Raw genomic sequence first — 19709 nt, 5'->3', positions numbered from 1 at the left:
TAACTGGAAACTCAAGAGAGCCATGACATTATGTTCTTCACAAGTGTATGTAAACTTTTGACCACAACTGTACGTACAGTACATCTCTAAATGTCCAAATTGAGTACTGCTTTCATTTTCCCTCCAAATTGTCATGTGACTCGTTACAGGAGTGCTGTCAACATTACTGCAGAAATTGAAGAGGTGGGGGGTCAGCCTGTTAGTGCATAGACCATACGCCGTACTCTACATCAAATTGATGTGCATGGCTGTCACCCCAGGAGGAAGCCTCTTCTGAAGACGGTACACAAGAAAGCCCGCAAACAGTTTGCTGAAGACATATCAACAAAGCACATGGATTACTGGAACCATGTCCTATGGTCTGATGAGACGAATTAATTTGTTTGGTTCCGATGGTCTCAAGCATGTGTGGCGGCGACCAGGTGATGAGTACAAAGATAAGTGTGTCATGCCTACAGTCAAGCATGGTGGTGGGAATGACCCCCCCCACACACACACCTCTTCAATCTCTGCAGCACTCCTGTAACGAGTCACATGACATTTTGGAGGGAAAATGACGAGCAGTACTCAATTTGGACATTTAGAGATGTACTGTACGTAGTTCCCATGCGGTGTACTCACTTTTGTTGATAGGGGTTTAGATATTAATGGCTATATTTTGAGTCATTTTTAGGGGAAAATAAATTAACTCTATTTTACAAGCTGCACACAGACTACTTTTCATTGTGTCAAATAAAGATACAGGATAATATCGGTTACCGATAATTATCGGCCGATAATGGCAATTATGACGTCACACAGATAATACATATAAGAAATAAAAAAAAATCAACCGATAATGCAATCCGATAATTATATACTTGATTTAGCCTCTAAATGTGCGCATTCAAGCAGTTTTCTCCACTTCTCCACCGCCGCCTGCTCAACCCCTCCCCTCTCTGAAGCCCCTGTGGGAGGAAGGGTTGAGGAGTACGACGTCATAGAGGAGGCGGTGTTACACATCAGTGTTGAGGCACTCTCACTAGCGTGCGTTGCTTTTCCCGTGTGTGAAATGAAATAAACGACGCTCTCGCTATCTACAAAACAGTTCCACGAGGCGTAAAGAAAGCGTCCTCATTGAACACCACTAACCCAGCAGCCATTTAAAACTGCATCACAATGATTTTTGGAACGAATACGAGGCTGCTGCTAGCGCGAATCCAATAGCTATTGTAAACACAAATAAACTATGAAGGAAGCTACGGAGCTTGTGACGATACAGAGACGCTGCGGTCCTCCCGGAGTCGGGTTGTTTGGGAATGCAGCCCAAAGCGGGTGGTAAACACCTCACGAGACCGATAGTCGACAAGTAGCTGTCTTCCGACGGAGCCCGCCGGTCCGGCAGGCCGCCGCCTCGCCCTAGGCGGGCAGAGCAGAGCCATGCACCGAATACGCTGCAGCGAGCCGGCCGGGGCGGGCGGATATCCGGTACGAACTTGGCTGCTGCCGCCACTCCGGTTCAAGACAGAGGCCTGGCGCGGGTGCTAATTTGGCAGCCGGGCGGACTGAAGGGCACAGGGTGGGAGGAAATTCCCGAAATGACCCGATAGCCAAATGCCTGGATGAAAAAATAATGCAGTTTATACGACCACGATTCTTCGTGAAAGACATGCCGATCACATCAGTTTTACCACGGACATTTACACAAGTGATGTCAAGAAAGCATGTTTATCATGACGGCACAGTGGTTAGTTGATAATTTTAACATGCACCAAACCACACAAAGAAGTCATCCAGTCAGTAATGCATTCAGTACGCTTTAAATTTATGACGTCTGAATCAGATCATTCTTCTTAAATCTCGTCAAATAATTTTCCCCATCTTGTTTGAGTGTTGAAGACCAGTTAACAGATGAATGCGCCAGATTATTCCACTTACTTGAACTAAATATTGCCATTTGTTCTTATTAAGCCCAAACATCTAAAAAAATATCATTTTTCACCTAAATCAAGAAAAAAATGCTTTCAAATAATGTTTTGAACCATACATATTCTTGAATAAAGAACATTTCTGAGAAGTTTTTTTTTTTTTTTTTTTTTTTTAGGATTATGTATAATAATTTATTGCTTAAAATAAGGCTGCTAAGCTTATTTTCAGATGGCTATTTTTCTTCAAGAAATCTGAGTGAAATATACTTGAAGTGCTGGCTGGCAGTTAATTTCACTTATTTCCAATAGATTAACACTGAAAACAAGGGGATTTTTAACTAGTTTTAAGCAGTTGTGTTTTTGCTGTGTAGTAATGTTATACGTTAGGAATGGCTTACTTTTAAAGCCATTTTTGTGCAACTTATGTATTTACTTTGTAAGTAATTGTTGCCAAAAGTTTACCATTACACAATGTCACACAATCTGTCTTTATTTAGATGTTGGAATTTACTACTTGTTTACATTTGATGTTGGAAAAAAAGAGCAAAAATATTTTTGCACAGTAATATTTTCTCTTGTGTATACTTTAAAATTTTCCATAAATCTTTTAATAAAATTATCGGCTTGACATTATCGGTTATCGGTTGGAACGAGGAGGAAATTATCGGTTATCGGTATCGGCTGAAAAATGCATTATCGTGCATCACTAGTGTCAAAGTGTCATTTTGTCAGTGTTGTCCTATGAAAAGATATACTTAAATATCTGCAGAAATGCGAAGGATGCGCTCAATTTTGTGATACACTGTATGTAGAGGTACCACTGTACAATGTTGCTCATCATATTTAGCTAGAAGCATATAGCTAGGCATATTTGTTAAGGACAATCAACAGGCAATTAATTGTGCCTTCTAAACCATTTGACTAACATACCTATCACAGCCCCTTGGTTGGGAATCACTGCAAATCCGTCAAAAAATCTTGGCTGGGATTTGTTAACAAAATGGTTTATTTTAACGATTGTTAAAATAAAAAATGCACAATACAACATTTGTCCAGAGTAGATAATGCAGGATAAATACTGCACAAACAGTATTTCTCAACCCTGCTTTTGGCCTTACAAAGTGAATTGCTCATTAAGTGATGGGAGGGCACGCCGTTGACACGTTGCGGAGTCAGAAAGTGAATTAACATACAGTAGTTTTTTTTTGTGTGTGTTTTATGTAAGAGGATCATCATCATTCGTGGCATCAGCAAGTAAATGTAATCATTGGAAATGAGCTTGGGTGTTGTTGTGGCCTCTTCTGTCGATCTTGAAGAAAGCCAGTGAAAATTGTGGTGACAATTTTGCAGCTGAACCTTCTTGCAGCCGATATGGCAATTATTATTATTCTTAGAATAGGGCTCACCGCTTTACATTTGCACTCACAAATATACCATTTCCCCAACAATTTAAAAGCCCTTGCCAATTTTCTCCATGCGTACACTAATCACAAAAAGAGAGCTGTTTGGATGGTGAACCTAAAATGTACCCAAGGCCTTACAGGAAAGCTAATTTGAATGTGCTTATAATTGCTGGACATTCATATTTAATTGTATTTTCAGTACTTTCAAGCTGTTTAAATACCAATTTTACCTAGAAATTCATTGGTCAATTCATTGATCAAACACCTGTCCTGAGAGTTGTACAAATAGTGCAAACATATGAACCCTTTATAGGGAGCTCATTTAATAACCATGAAAATAAACAAATGAACTTTAGAGGGTTTTTGGGGCCCATAACCAGAGTTCATTTTTCACAGAAATACCCATAAATCCAAAGGAAGTGAGCCAGAAATGGCCAAAAAAAAAAAAAAAAATATATAGGAAGTAGGTCCAAAATGAAGAGAAGGTAAGTCAGAAATGCCCCAAAATCAACAGCAAGTGACCAGGTCTTAACAAAAAAATCAACAAAAAGAGACCCCAAAAACAGAAATTGACATGGAAATACCTAAAAATCGACATGAAGTGACCCAGAATTGAACATAAATTGCCAGGAAGTGACCCAAAATGAATAAGAAGTGACCCAGGAATGCCCAAAAATCAACAGGAAATTACCTGTGGAGTTCAATCGTATTGCATCGTATTTACTACTTAATTTAGTTTTTACTGCCACTTGTTTTTCAGAAATTATTGTATTTATTCACAAAAAACTTAAAATACATTAAGAAAAAAAATGATGAATCAAATTAAGTTTATAGTCGTGTGAAAAAATTAGGACACCCCATTAAATATTCAGTTCTTTATTAAAAAATGTACGATATCAATTTCTGATCTTGTTTTTCTAAATCTCTGGAAAAGAAAGTGATTTAATTGCAGGTAAACAACAAAAAAATAACATTATTTTACTCTTTACACCAAATATATCAACAAAAATGTATATTCTAACTGAGGAAAAAGTTAGTAGACCCTACCACTTAATAGCTAGCGTTACCCCATTTGGATGAAATAACTTCAGTGAGACGCTTTTTGAAGCCATCTACCAGTGTTTGACATCGGTCTGAAGAAAGTTTGCCCCACTCCTCAACGCAGAATATTTTCAGCTGTGAGATGTTTGAGGGGTTTCTTGCATGTACAGCCCGTTTCAAGTCACACCAAAGCATCTCAAAGGGATTAAGATTTGGGCTTTGACTCGGCCACTCCAGTACTCTCCATTTCTTCCTTTTCAACCAGTCCTTGGTGGATTTACTGGTATGTTTTGGGTCATTGTCATGTTGCCGGGTCCAGTTTCACTTCAGCTTTAATTTTTTTCACAGACGATCTCACATGTACCTCAATCACCCTCTGACACATGATAGAATTTATGGTGGATTCTATGATGGTGAGCTGGCAAAGTCCTGCTGCAGCAAAGCATCCCCAAACCATGACTCTTCCACCTCGATATTTCACAGCTGGTTTTTCCTGGAATGCTGTATTGGGTTTATACCAAACATGTCCTCTGTTCTGGTGTCCAAATAATTCAATTTTAGATTCTTCTGTTCGAAGAACATTATTCCAGAAATCCTGGTCTTTGTCTACATTCACTCTGGCAAACTTCAGTCTGGCCTTCATGTTCTTCTTGAAAAGCAAAGGTTTCCTCCTTGCACACCTCCCATGAAGGTTAAACTTATGAAGTCTCTTTCTGATTGTAGAGGCATCCACTTTCACACCAGTACAGTAGGGAGAGCCTGCTGTAGGTCCCATGGTGGCATTTTAGGGTTTTTGGAGACTTCTTTTAGCATCTTGCGGTCTGCTCTTAGGGTTAACTTGCTTGGACGGCCAGACCTGGGCATTTTGGCCGTTGTTTTGAATGTCCTCCACTTGTAGACTATTTTCCCGGACAGTGGAATTTGAGATCTTTTGAAATCCCTTACAAGACTCAAAAACATCTACAATCTTCTTTCTGAAGGCCTCAAGCAGCTCCTTGGATCTCACCATCGTGTTTTCTCTCACTTCAACAGTCAGGGGCACACCAAACTAAATGATGTTTAAGTAAGGAAAGCCTCCTTCAAAACACTGGGTAATGATGTTCTAATCATATGGACCCGATGTGATACTTATTGGGCTTACGCCCAACATGTCCTCTGTTCTGGTGTCCAAATAATTCAATTTTAGATTCATCTGTCCAAAGAACATTATTGGAGAAGTCCTGGTCTTTCTCTACGTTCACTCTGGAAAACTTCAGTCTGGAGAGCAAAGGTTTCCTCCTTGCACACCTCCCACGAAGGTTAAACTTATGAAGTCTCTTTCTGATTGTAGAGGCATCCACTTTCACACCAACAGTAGCAAGAGCCTGCTGTAGGTCCTGTGATGGCATTTTAGGGTTTTTGCAGACTTCTTTTAGCATCTTGCGATCTGCTTTCAGGGTGAACTTGCTTGGATGGCTAAGACCTGGGCTTGTGGGCAGGTGTTTTGAATGTCCTCCACTTGTAAACTATTTTCCGGACAGTGGAATGGCTGATTTTATATTCTTCTTATACTTATCTTACTAATCTTATTCTTTTGAAATCCCTTACCAGACTCAAAAGCTTCTAGCTTCTTTCTGAAGGCCTCAAGCAGCTCCTTGGCTCTTACCATCGTGTTTTCTCTCACTTCAACAGTCAGGGGCACACCAAAATAAATGTGAGGTTTAAATAAGGCAAGCCTCCTTGAAATGATGTTCTAATCATGTGAACCTGATGTGGTACACCAGTGTGTGAATTCATTCCCCAACAGAAACGACATTTATTTAAAAATAACATTTTACAGAAAGTTATAGAAAATATATATTTTTTTCGGTTTTAATTGTTTAGTTCTATTACTTGAATCTCTCAAAATTGTTAAAATTGATATTAAATATCCACATGACCAAAAATCATAGAAAACACACAGGCTTCCATAGGGTGTTTTTCACATGACTGTATATATTTCTAGAAATATTCACTTGTCCTATATAGGGTAAAACTCAAAAGTTTAAGGGCAAAAGAGGACAAGCAAGACAAAAATAGAGTGTACATAAAAATAGGGATGTTTGCTTTTACTCGTGTACTCTTCATGTTACGTTGAACAGTTTAAAGGAGGTCAAATTAAGTTCACTTGCAAAGAGTACAGTACATTTTAGATTCATCCTCAAACTTACTCCTGTATCCCGTCCAATCCATATCGACTCCCAGTCAATATGGGTTGGACTTCTATTGCAGATGGGTGTTTTTGATATAAATCTTACTAACTACAACAGTCCTGACAACATATACCTGGGATTGCAGTGAATAAATTATTACTTGTTTTCTGTTAATAGGAATCAAGAAAAAGTCCAAAGTGCCAGGAGTCATGATAACACAGTTTGAGGAGAAACTTCCCTACGGAATGACAACTCCCGATTTTTCCCGCAAACCCATCGCAATCACTATTCAAGAAGGTTAGTTTCCAGTTCTTTCCAAACAAAAAACACAATGACAAATTTGTCATCTTTACCTATTACTTGTATGTATAATCACTTGTTCCAGGGAAAAGTACATTTTTCAAAGCCATAGTCGTGGGAAATCCAAAACCCACCGTCACGTGGACCCGAGCAAAGGGGGAAATTGTTTTTCACCCAGACACGTGCAGACAAAATTATAATGAATCGTCACATGAGCATACTTTGGAGGTAGGGCATCGTAATGCATGGACAGTGGTAAAGCAAAACAATTTTCAGTTACAGTGGGGCAAATAAGTATTTAGTCAACCACCAATTGTGCAAGTTCTCCTACTTGAAAAGATTAGAGAGGCCTGTAATTGTCAACATGGGTAAACCTCAACCATGAGAGACAGAATGTGAAAAAAAAACAGAAAATCACATTGTTTGATTTTTACAGAATTTATTTCCAAATTAGAGTAGAAACTAAGTATTTGGTCACCTACAAACAAGCAAGATTTCTGGCAGTCAAAGAGGTCTAACTTCTTCTAACGAAGTCTAACGAGGATCCACTCGTTACCTGTATTATTGGCACCTGTTTTAACTAATTATCGGTATAAAAGACACATGTCCACAATCTCAGTCAGTCACACTCCAAACTCCACTATGGCCAAGACCAAAGAGCTGTCGAAGGACAACAGAGACAAAATTGTAGACCTGCACCAGGCTGGGAAGACTAAATCCGCAATAGGTAAAACACTTGGTGTAAAGAAATCAACTGTGGGAGCAATTATTAGAAAATGGAAGACATACAAGACCACTGATAATCTCCCTCGATCTGGGGCTCCACGCAAGATCTCACCCAGTGGCGTCAAAATGATAACAAGAACGGTGAGAAAAAAATCCCAGAACCACACGGGGGGACCTAGTGAATGACCTACAGAGAGCTGGGACCTCGGCAACAAAGGCTACTATCAGTAACACAATGCGCCGCCAGGGACTCAAATCCTGCACTGGCAGACGTGTCCCCCTGCTGAAGCCAGTACACGTCCAGGCCCGTCTGCGGTTCGCTAGAGAGCATTTGGATGATCCAGAAGAGGACTGCGAGAATGTGTTATGGTCAGATGAAACTAAAATAGAACTTTTTGGTAGGAACACAGGTTCTTGTGTTTGGAGGAGAAAGAATACTGAATTGCATCAGAAGAACACCATACCCACTATGAAGCATGGGGGTGGGAACATCATGCTTTGGGGCTGTTTTTCTGCAAAGGGACCAGGACAACTGATCTGTGTAAAGGAAAGAATGAATGGGGACATGTATCGAGAGATTTTGAGTGAAAATCTCCTTCCATCAGCAAGGCATTGAAGATGAGACGTGGCTGGGTCTTTCAGCATGACAATGATCCCAAACACACAGCCAGGGCAACAAAGGAGTGGCTTCATAACAAGCATTTCAAGGTCCTGGAGTGGCCTAGCCAGTCTCCAGATCTCAACCCCATAGAAAATCTATGGAGGGAGTTGAAAGTCCGTGTTGCCCAACGACAGCCCCGAAACATCACTGCTCTAGAGGAGATCTGCATGGAGAAATGGGCAAAATACCAGCAACAGTGTGTGAGAAGCTTCTGAAGAGTTACAGAAAACGTTTGGCCTCTGTTATTGTCAACAAAGAGTACATAACAAAGTATTGAGAGGAACTTTTGGTATTGGCCAAATACTTATTTTCCACCATGATTTGAAAATAAATTCTTTAAAAATCAAACAATGTGATTTTCTGGGTTTTTTTGCACATTCTGTCTCTCATGGTTGAGGTTTACCTATTTTGACAATTACAGGCCTCTCTAATATTTTCAAGTGGGAGAATTTGCACAATTAGTGGTTGACTAAATACTTATTTGCCCCACTGTATATTAAAAAGTGCCTTCTCATCAGTTTCCCAAGGTGGCTCCAGAGGATGCCGATACCTACAAGTGTTACGCGACAAATGATTATGGACGAGCCGTTTGCACCGCGCTCCTCAACGTTATTGAAGGTATTTAGGACATTACAATACTGAATTCTGCCTGTGTTAAGATAATACTGTTCATCATCTGTTCACAGTGGGATTCTCTAAAACCAAAGAACTTCAAAAGACGTATGGTGACGGTAAGGACAAACATTAATGAGAAGTCCATGCAGGTAACTTGTACAAATAACCATGTGTAAAATGGTTGCTCAAAGTATATAAAGCGCAACACAAGGTCTTTATAATGCATTATAGTGAAGAATAACTTCAACAAAAAGCCAACCATTCCTTGAAGTAGGCCAAATAGCCATTGTTAGATATTTTTAAATACCATTACTATTTTAGCCAACCAAATGTGAGCATTTCAGATTCTTCCGTCTACTTGTCACGCATTGGCTACCTAGTGTAGTAAGTCTATGTGAGAAATAAGCTTTAATGGCGTATCGCGCGCAGGCTATTTTTAGACCGTGACATCGCATCGTAAAGCGGAAGTAAAGCCGAAGTGGGACATTATAGACCCGCCCTCGCATAGACGCAACGTAATTTGTGCTACTTTTCAAAAACGAACATGCCGATCACGCATTGCTTTTTTGGAACTTGTAGAAACGACTCTAGACATTACGACACAAGAAGGATGTTTTCTTCATACGTTTCCGGAAACCAAAAACTCGGGAGGAAAAAATGTGAAGACCGAATCAACTTGCGCGGACTTTTAACACCAGCTTCGTGAATCCATTCACATTTCATATGCAGTAAACATTATGTTGGGTTGGCATGGTCTTTCAGAGGACAAAGAACTAAGCCATTTTTATATTTTTAACTTATTTTTTTAGCGTAACGTTGTGCCGTACTGCTTCTGTCTGACAATGAATGACCTGAAAAGAATTACAATGGTATCTGACTGCCACTGGTACTGTTTCTGTCATATATATAAAAAAACAACTTTAGTAAGGGGGAAGTGTAGAATAGTATAGAATTAAGATGTGTTATCAATGAAAAAATTAAAAGTGTTCATTGGCTGTCACTGAGTAGCATTTGCGATCGCTACACAAAGCTAACTAAATTACCCCCAAGAAGGGTAAGAGATGGAGGACAACCAGAGGATATATAAGAAAGACAGGGCTGATGGTAAAGGATAGTTTGTTGAAACAGGAGAATGTCATTGTCAGTCGCGTCGATGAAAAAGCTAAAGCTAAGCTTAGCTCGGCTCGTTTTTTTAGTCTTTTTCAGCCTTCGACACTAAAGCCATTACTTTAACTGAAAATTTTGATGTTCTTCCATATCTTTGCCAGTCAATTTGGCACCAGGCACATCATTTTCGGAGAGAATTGGTCGGTTTAGCTCTGTAAACATCTCCTTTGTACACGATTTCCATTCATTTCCTATTAGGGACAAACGGTGGCTTGTCCCTACTTAGCAACAGTAGCTAATGTCATGAATATTAATGAGCGGAAGTGACGTTTTGCTTGCGGTACGCCATTTAGCCTGGATGTAAAGGTGGCTTTGCCCGAGTCTCACTCGGAAAAGGATAAAAGCCAGAGACCGATTACACAGGTACAGAAACTAAGCTACTATTCAAATAATGGAGAAATGTTTAAGAACTAAAAACGGCACCGCTTACGAGCGCGGCCATTTTGCAATGCCAGCTATAGCCACACATATATAAACAATGGTCGATTGGAACAAATTTGAATGGGTTCAATGGGTATTAGTGATGTCATAAAATAGTATCAGCACTGATAAAATATTGGCTTTTATATAAATTTCACACTGATAATACAAATAAATGATTTTTTTCCCCCTCATGTATTAAACAAAAGTATTTCACTGTGATGCACATGTTGTCCTTTTGAAGAAGACAATCTGTCTTTATTTTATTTTCATGTTAATTACGGAATTACAAATGAAAATCATGCTCTTGTTCATTCCTTGCCCTGCAGATATACCAGACTTCCTTCGAAAAAAGCTTAAAAAACGGTAAGTACCTTTGCCCCTGCACAGTACGTCTGGCACAACTCTTATTCAGGCTAGTATTAGTGTTGTTCCCATTACATTTCTTACCACCTCATTCATTACAGTCCCTGACAAAAGTCTTGTCGCTTATCCATTTTGTAGAAACAATTGCTAAAAACCTGACTTTTAATTATTCAATTGGTTTCAGAAATGGCTCATATGAAAGCTAAGACCCTCCCAAATGATGTTGAATGTACAAAAATGTATTTGTTTCACTTAAAAAAGATTTATCATTTAATGAAGATGTAAAGGTCAAATTTTGGCAAGACAAAAGTTTGGTCGCCTACAGAAAGTAGTGTGAAAACTGAACAAAAAATGTACTTTAAATACAAAAATATGTTACATAACATAAGCGAATTAAGTAGTGGTGCCATGAGATCCAAATTTAATATTTTGTATGACTTCAATGGGCTTGAAGGACTGCATCTATTCGGTTTGGCAAGGATTCATACAATTTATTGATGAAGTCATCTGGAACATCAAAGAAAGCAGTCTTGCATGCCTCCCAGAGTTCATCAACATTCTTGGGTTTCGTCTTCCATGCTTCCTCTTTCATCCTATCCCAGACATGCTAAATGATGTTCATGTCTGGTGATTGGGCTGGCCAGTCCTGGGGGATCTTGATCTTCTTTGCCTTGAGGAACTTTGAGGTAGAGATTGAAGTATGCGATGCAGCACCATCCTGCTGCAGAATTTGTTCCTTTTTATGGATAGGAATGTATGACGCAGCTAAGATTTGTTGATATTTCAGACTATTTGTTGCCTTCTACCCTGCAGATCTCTCGCACATCCCCATACTGGATGTAACCCCAGACCATGATTTTGCCACCACCAAACTTCACTGTTTTCTGAGTGAATCTTGCATCCATGCGGACTCCAGTAGGTCTCCTGCAATATTTGCGGTGACTGTGGAGACTACTACTACTACTACTGTGGAGGATCTTGATCTTTTTCCACTGCAGCAGAGCTCCACGAGACCTGGTTACCTGAAGTCCCTGTGTCAACCAGAACAGTCTGTCAAATTCTGTCTAGAGATGGCCTCCATGGTCGAATCAGTACCCAGAAACCAGCGTTAAACAAAAGACAATTAAAAAAACGTGTGGAAAGGATGGATGCTGGAAAAGTGGCAAAAGGTGGATTTTTCAGATTGCAGTTATGCTGCAGTGGAAAAAGATCAAAATCCTCCACAGTTGCCGCAAATATTGCAGGAGACCTACTGGAGCCCGTATGGATCCGAGACTCACTCAGAAAACAGTGAAGTTTGGTGGTGGCAAAATCATGGTCTGGAGTTACATCCAGTATGGGGGTGCGCGAGAGATCTGCAGGGTGGAAGGCAACATAAATAGTCTGAAATATCAACAAATCTTAGCTGCCTCTTACATTACTAACCATAAAAAGGGACAAATTCTGCAGCAGAATGGTGCTCCATCGCATACTTCAATCTCTACCTCAAAGTTCCTCAAGGCAAAGAAGATCAAAGTTCTCCAGGAGTGGCCAGCCCAGTCACCAGACATGAACATCATTGAGCATGTCTGGGGTAGGATGAAAGAGGAAGCATGGAAGATGAAACCCAAGAATGTTGATGAACTCTGGGAGGCGTGCAAGACTGCCTTCTTTGATGTTCCTGATGACTTCATCAATAAATTGTATGAATCCTTGCAGAAATGCATGGATGCAGTCCTTCAAGCCCATGGAAATCATACAAAATATTAAATTTGGATCTCACAGCACCACTACTTAATCCGCTTATGTTACGTAACATATTTTTGTATTCGAAGTTTCACACTTCTGTAGGCAACAAAACCTTTGTCTTGCCAAAATTTGACCTTTATGGCTTCATTAAATGATAAATCTTTTTTCAGTGAAACAAATATATTTTTGTACATTCAACATAATTTGAGAGGGTCTTAGCTTTCATATGAGCCATTTCTGAAACCAATTGAATAATTAAAAGTCAGGTTATTAGCAATTGTTTCTACAAAATGGATAAGCGACAAAACTTTTGTCAGGGACTGTACACAAATGTGCAGTATTGGCACAACCAATATCACATTGTTTTAAAAATAAATTACAAAAAAAATAAATACAAAACAGCTATTTTTTTGCTTACATTACTTACTCAGTTGTAAGCCAAACTCTCGATTTGTGTGCATCATTTGATCGTCTCACCTCCAGTACCAGATCAACTATGACTGGTGATACTGATGTCATGCATGTTTACAACAAAATAAGCGGTCGGTAAAAGGGCACCAAAATTTTATGCATTCCTAGTTACTACCGGTTATGTCAGAAATGGTACGCAACTGGCACCAAGTTTTGCAAGTCTATAGGGTAGGCAGAAATCTTAATTTTAGTATTCTGTTAATTTATGGAAACAAAATCTCCACATACAGTACATTTGGCATTGATGAGTTATTTGTAATGCTGCGTTGAGACCAGCCGCGTTACGTCACTCTCCCTGCCGCCCGTCGCCAGTTGCTGTTTTGTTTTCACCTCGACCCTACCGTTGCCAAAAGCTGAAGTCCGTGTCCCCCAAACAACTTCTGGCTTATGTAATGTAACGGTCGGACTTTAATGTCTTAAATTTATGACTTTTTCTCCTACTATTACTTCAATTTCCTAATATTATGACAAAAGTAGCTTTGTGTTGATAGTATACAGACTAGGGTTGTTCCGATCATGTTTCCGATACCGATCGTTTTAGTTTGCGTATCTGCCAATCCCGATATTTCCCGATCCGATTGCTTTTTTTTTTTTTTTTTTTGCTCCTGATTCTATTCCAATCATTCCCGATAATTTTTCCCGATCATATACATTTTGGCAATGCATTAAGAAAAAAATGAATAAAACTCGGACGAATATATACATTCAACATACAGTACATAAGTACTGTATTTGTTTATTATGACAATAAATCCTCAAGATGGCATTTACATTATTAACATTCTTTCTGTGAGAGGGATCCACATATAGAAAGACTTGTAATTCTTAACTCATTCACTCCCAGCCATTTTCACCGGAGCAAGGCCCTTCGCTCCCGGCCATTTTACTGGATTTTGACTGATTTTGCACGGCGCACAAAAAATTCTGTTCTATTGCTATATAAACATGGAACCCACCAAAAGAAAGATTAGACTCTCTTCTTTCAGCAGAAAAAAAAGTAAGTTCATACGTTATTTCATTCTTTAGAAATCAGCATTAGAAAATAGCTTAGTTTGAGCATTTTTCCAATTTCTGATGAAAAAACGGAGAAAATGAGCTTTTTGTAAACGCAAAAATTTCAAACATAATTTTGACTTTAACACGGCTATTTTTAGCTTCAGTGACATCCCAAACATCTGAATAATGTTTTCCTTTTACAAAATAACATGAACAACCAGCCAAATAGAGCTTTTCATAGCAAAGTAACAATTTATTCACACTTACCTAACTGAGAGATGACGTTTGGTGGCTGCGACAGCGGTTAAACTTTTCCCTCATTGCCGACTGTCTCGTAAAGATGGATTTTTTTTAAAGTCTTTTTTTGTGGTGACCACTGTCTCGTTCACCAGGGGAACTTATGTTCCTGGGGGGGAACTGGTTTGGCCGTGCGCGTTTCCGTGCAGGACCCTCGAGCGTGCGGTGGAAGTGAGCAGCAAGCTGCGGAGGGGCTCTGCTAGCTTCCCTAATAAAGTTGTACTGTTTGAATTGAGTTGTGGGCTCTTAACAAATGCGCTACTGCCCTCAAGTGGCCAGTTTTATTGCTTTAAAATGGGTTTTGAGGCTTGTTTTTTGTTTTGGCGATAGATCGAAAGCTCTAGATGCTTCTTGTACAAAAAAACGCAAAAGACATATAAATACGTAATCGGGACACTGAAGCATTTGGAAATAGAACATATTTATACGGTTCCGGGAGCAAATGAGTTAAAGGATAAATGTGACTTTGTATATTGTGACTAAATATTGCTATCTAGTGTATTTGTTGAGCTTTCAGTAAATGATACTGTAGCCATTTAACTGTTCTGCCCAAATGCATGATGGGAAGTGCAACCATTACTGTGCGTAGTGGCACCAATTGATATATCTTCTCTGCGTTGGGAAATAACATAGGAAAAAGATCAACTACTACCTTTCCTCCCCACATTGCTTCCCACGATATTTCTAATTGTTGAGAGAGGGATTGTAAGGCTTTAGCCAATTAAAAAAAGGCTCCAAAGACTGCCAAAATTCACTCTACTCATTTTACAGTCTTTTACCTCTATATATAGGTAAAACGGCGCCATTATAGATTGAACGCGACAATGCGTGAGAGGGTCGTGCAACGCATGCGTTAATTGCGTTAAATATTTTAACGTGATTAATTTTTAAAAAAATTAATTACCACCGTTAACGCGATACATTTGATAGCCCAACTTTAAGCCAAAACTAAAGACTCTGGATGAGTGTAAGACATTTTGTCTGTAACGTTAAATACAATTAGAAAACGAATTAATTTTAAAAATATATATATATATTTTAAAAAAGGCATGTCCGATAGTTTTTTGCCAATTCCGATACTTTGAAAATGACATGATCGGAGATCGATCGGGACATCTTTAATACAGACCTTAAGTCGCTAAAGTGAAACAAAACAACTTCTGGTTCATGCAATTTTTATCCTGTAATATCACAACGTATGACTTCTCACTTCAAGACTTTAACTCATAATAATGTTTATCTTTTAAGAACTACAAGTCTTTCTATCCAAGGATCCCTTTAAAAAAAAAAAAAAAAAAAAAAAAAAAAGTTTTATTTGTGATTTCCTCCTACAGAGCTCCAGAAGCGGATGTACAAGATGAAAAGATGGCGACTTCAGAAGAGAAGGTTTGGGAAATTCTCATGAACGCGGACAAGAAAGACTATGAGCGCATCTGCATCGAGTACGGCATCACCAACTTTCGCGGGATGTTGAAGAAACTGAAGCAGATGAAGCAAGAGCAAGACATTGACGTCGTTGAGGTACACAATTCTTCTTTTAGTTAATTATAAATATACTGCTTGATCTGTTGTACTTCTGGTACTACTGTGGTTCATTTGTGTGATTATTCTTCCGCCTTTTAGGGGGCCTCAACACGGCCAAAATACTCACCATTCTTTGCAAGTGTGTGTGTCCTGTTGAAATTGTACGTACTTTAGAGGTCTCTGAAGCCCCCCACCCCGACCCAATAATCACTCAGTAATGATCCCTGGAGTTCTCGTGGATAAATTTCTCAAACCAATTAATTCAAATTGGAAAACTTCCCAGGCTGATTTTTAGCTTCGCTAGTGGACGACGTCATACTTTATCATTTGCACTTGCATTATCAGAAAACTAAAGGTACGAGGGTTAAACCCTGCTAGCGGCTTTAATTAGCACTTGTTTTTTTATGCTAGTTTGTTTCACACATCAATACTCTGAAACACATCGAGGAATACGATGACGATGACGCATCAATTGACTTGGATTCGGAGCTCAAAGAACTGAATAGTAAAGTATTCCTTTACAAGGTGAGAAGTCGGCCGTCATGAGGCTTCGATTGAATTTTCTTTAACTCATTCACTGCCAGTCCAGAGTTCTGCATATTGACAGCCGTTTCAGAGCATTTTGACTGATCTTTCAAGACCCACAGAACTTTGTTCCGTGACAACATCAACACAACTCTATTAAAAGAAAGAAGGGAACTGCCATTACATACAGTGGGGAAAATACGTAGGTATTTAGTTAACCACCAATTGTGCAAGTTCACCTAATTGAAAAGATTACAGAGGCCTGTAATTGTCAACATGGGTAAACCTCAACCATGAGAGACAGAATGTGGAAAAAAAAAACAGAAAATCACGTTTTGATTTTTAAAGAATTTATTTCCAAATTAGAGTGGAAAATGAGTATTTGGTCACCTAAAAACAAGCAAGATTTCTGGCTGGCAAAGAGATCTAACTTTTTCTAACGAGCTCTAACGAGGCTCCACTCGTTACCTGTATTAATGGCACCTGTTTTAACACATTATCGGTATAAAAGACACCTGTCCACAACCTCAGTCAGTCACACTCCAAACTCCACTATGGCCAAGACCAAAGAGATGTCGAAGGACACCAGAGACAAAATTGTAGACCTGCACCAGGCTGGGAAGACTGAATCTGCAATAGGTAAAATGCTTGGTGTAAAGAAATCAAGTGTGGGAGCAATTATTAGAAAATGGAAGACCTACAAGACCACTGATAATCTCTCTCCATCTGGGGCTCCATGCAAGATCTCACCCCGTAGCGTCAAAATGATAACAAGAACGGTGACCAAAAATCCCAGAACCACACGGGGGGACCTATTGAATGACCTACAGAGAGCTGGGACCACAGTAACAAAGGCTACTATCAGTAACACAATGCGCGGCCAGGGACTCAAATCCTGCACTGCCAGACGTGTCCCCCTGCTGAAGAAAATGCACGTCCGGGCTAGGACTGTCGCGATAACAAATTTTAGTGTGCGATAATTATTCTCATAAATTATTGCGATATGCGATATTATTGCGCCCCCCCAATTTTTTTAACCAATTTACAATAACACAGTGCGAATACAGTATATATTAATAGATCAAGTACACCCATTTAAACACGATAAATATTTACTCTTAAATTCAAATATACTTAAGAAATCACAACTAAAAACAATAGACCCTGCCTCTTAAGTAAAAAAACAACAATATTGATACCGCACAGAAACACAGAATAAATAAAATGTGTTTAAAAAAAAAAATTGCACTTAATAACTTAAGCATTTATGAAAATGAAAACATTTCCCGTCATAGCTTCTGCAATGGTGTTCCATAGGGATGCAACGATACAGTTAAGTCATGGTTCGGTACGAATTTTTATACGGGGGACACGATTTTCGATCCGATTCAATACATTTAATGCTCTGTAAAAAAAAAAATAACAATTGTATTTTTTCTTTTTTTTTTGCTAACGAGCAAAAATTAAATTGCCATCATATAAACATGCATTTTAGTGCATAATATTTACGTGCTTACTTCTTACTGATATGAAAAAAAATTGTATAAAAGTGCTGAGAACAATCTTTACTGTTTGTAAAGTGAGGCAGGGCACACCGTTGATTGCTACAGCTCTCTTAGCAGCTAGGTTTACTACATGAGCAAGACATCCTATTTATGGTCCGAATCCATCTGTGTCACGTACTGAATTAACAATATTTGCAACATTATCTATAGTCACTGGTATGGATTGATTTGGCTTTCTTAACCTCATGTGACAAATAACAGTTTAGAATTCATCGATGTAGTATATGGACTACATGTCCCATAATCACTCTGGGCTCACGTAGCCAATGGCATGGGACGTAGCACATCTAGTTTGCCATTTCATGATATCTAGTGTGTGCGCGCAACCGCGCATTAAAAAAGTTAGCAAGCGCCGCTGAAGTCACGTCTGCTCATTACTACACAACACCAGCATATGACGGCTTTCATAAACAGGACGAGTTTGAAGCACAGCGCTCTTAATTTCATTCAGCTGTTCATTGTCAAAGTGAGGTTATTCGTAGCAGCCAAGTCGGTAACAATGTTTTGGCGGACTTCGTTGTAAATATCCAACGTTGTGCCGAAAAATAGCCGCCCCGCGGGAAATGTCACTCCTGCCGGGAGCGCCAACACGTCAACAACACCGGCGCGCCATAGATGGTCCACAGTCACTCCGGAGCACTGACGCGGCCGGTATACGTTGAACAATAGGATATAATGGGAACGATTGGCTCTGGCGCTAGTTTTTGCCGGACCTGGAACGAAGATGCATTTTGCGCAGTTGGTAACAAACTTTTAACAGCACGTCTGCCGCACGCGCGCACACACGTGCACGCGAGGTGATAAATCGCAGCGGAAAAATTACCGCCTTCATTTTTATATATCGCGCGATAAATGGAATTATTGCATATTGCGACAGGCTTAGTCCGGGCCCGTATGCGGTTCGTTAGAGAGCATTTGGATGTTCCAGAAGAGGACTGGGAGAATGCATTATGGTCAGATGTAACCAAAATAGAATTTTTTGGTAAAAACACAGGTTCTCGTGTTTGGAGGAAAAAGAATACTGAATTGCATCCGAAGACCACCATACCCACTGTGAAGCATGGGGGTGGAAACATCATGCTTTGGGGCTGTTTTTCTGCAAAGGGATCAGGACGATTGATCTGTGTAAAGGAAAGAATGAAGGGGGCCATGTATCGAGAGATTTTGAGTGAAAATCTCCTTCCGTCAGCAAGGGCATTGAACATGAGACGTGGTTGGGTCTCTCAGCATGACAATGATCCCAAACACACAGCCAGGGCAACAAAGGAGTGGCTTCGTAAGAAGCATTTCAAGGTCCTGGAGTGGCCTAGCCAGTCTCCAGATCTCAACCCCAAAGAAAATCTGTGGAGGGAGTTGAAAGTCCGTGATGCCCAACGACAGCCCCAAAACATCACTGCTCTAGAGGAGATTTGCATGGAGGAATGGGCCAAAATACCAGCAACAGTGTGTGAAAAGCTTGTGAAGAGTTACAGAAAACGTTTGGCCTCCGTTATTGCCAACACAGGGGTACATAACAAAGTATTGAGATGAACTTTTGGTATTGAGCAAATACTTATTTTCCACCACGATTTGCAAATAAATTCTTTAAAAATCAAACAATATGATTTTCTTTTTTTTTTTTTTCCACATTCGGTCTCTCATGGTTGAGGTTTACCCATGTTGACAATTACAGGCCTCTTTGATATTTTCAAGTGGGAGAACTTACACAATTAGTGGTTGACAACTACTCCCTTCTTTCGCCAGAAAAATACATTTGTTCCTAGCTTTTTGTGAAGAGAAACGTAAAGCTGATGAGTGACTCTGAAGCTAGCGCAGGTATTTTTGGC

At 39.6% G+C, this 19709-nt stretch overlaps 1 pseudogene; it reads left to right on the top strand.

Annotated features, from left to right (window-relative positions):
* The window catches only part of LOC130921950 (immunoglobulin-like and fibronectin type III domain-containing protein 1), a 76746-nt pseudogene that overhangs the window by 10019 nt on the left and 47018 nt on the right, over positions 1 to 19709 (top strand).

The sequence above is a fragment of the Corythoichthys intestinalis genome, chromosome 9 (assembly GCF_030265065.1).
Source record: "Corythoichthys intestinalis isolate RoL2023-P3 chromosome 9, ASM3026506v1, whole genome shotgun sequence".
NCBI lineage: Eukaryota > Metazoa > Chordata > Actinopteri > Syngnathiformes > Syngnathidae > Corythoichthys > Corythoichthys intestinalis.
The sequence above is the reverse complement of the archived record's forward strand: the minus strand, read 5'-3'. Positions and strand labels throughout refer to the sequence as shown.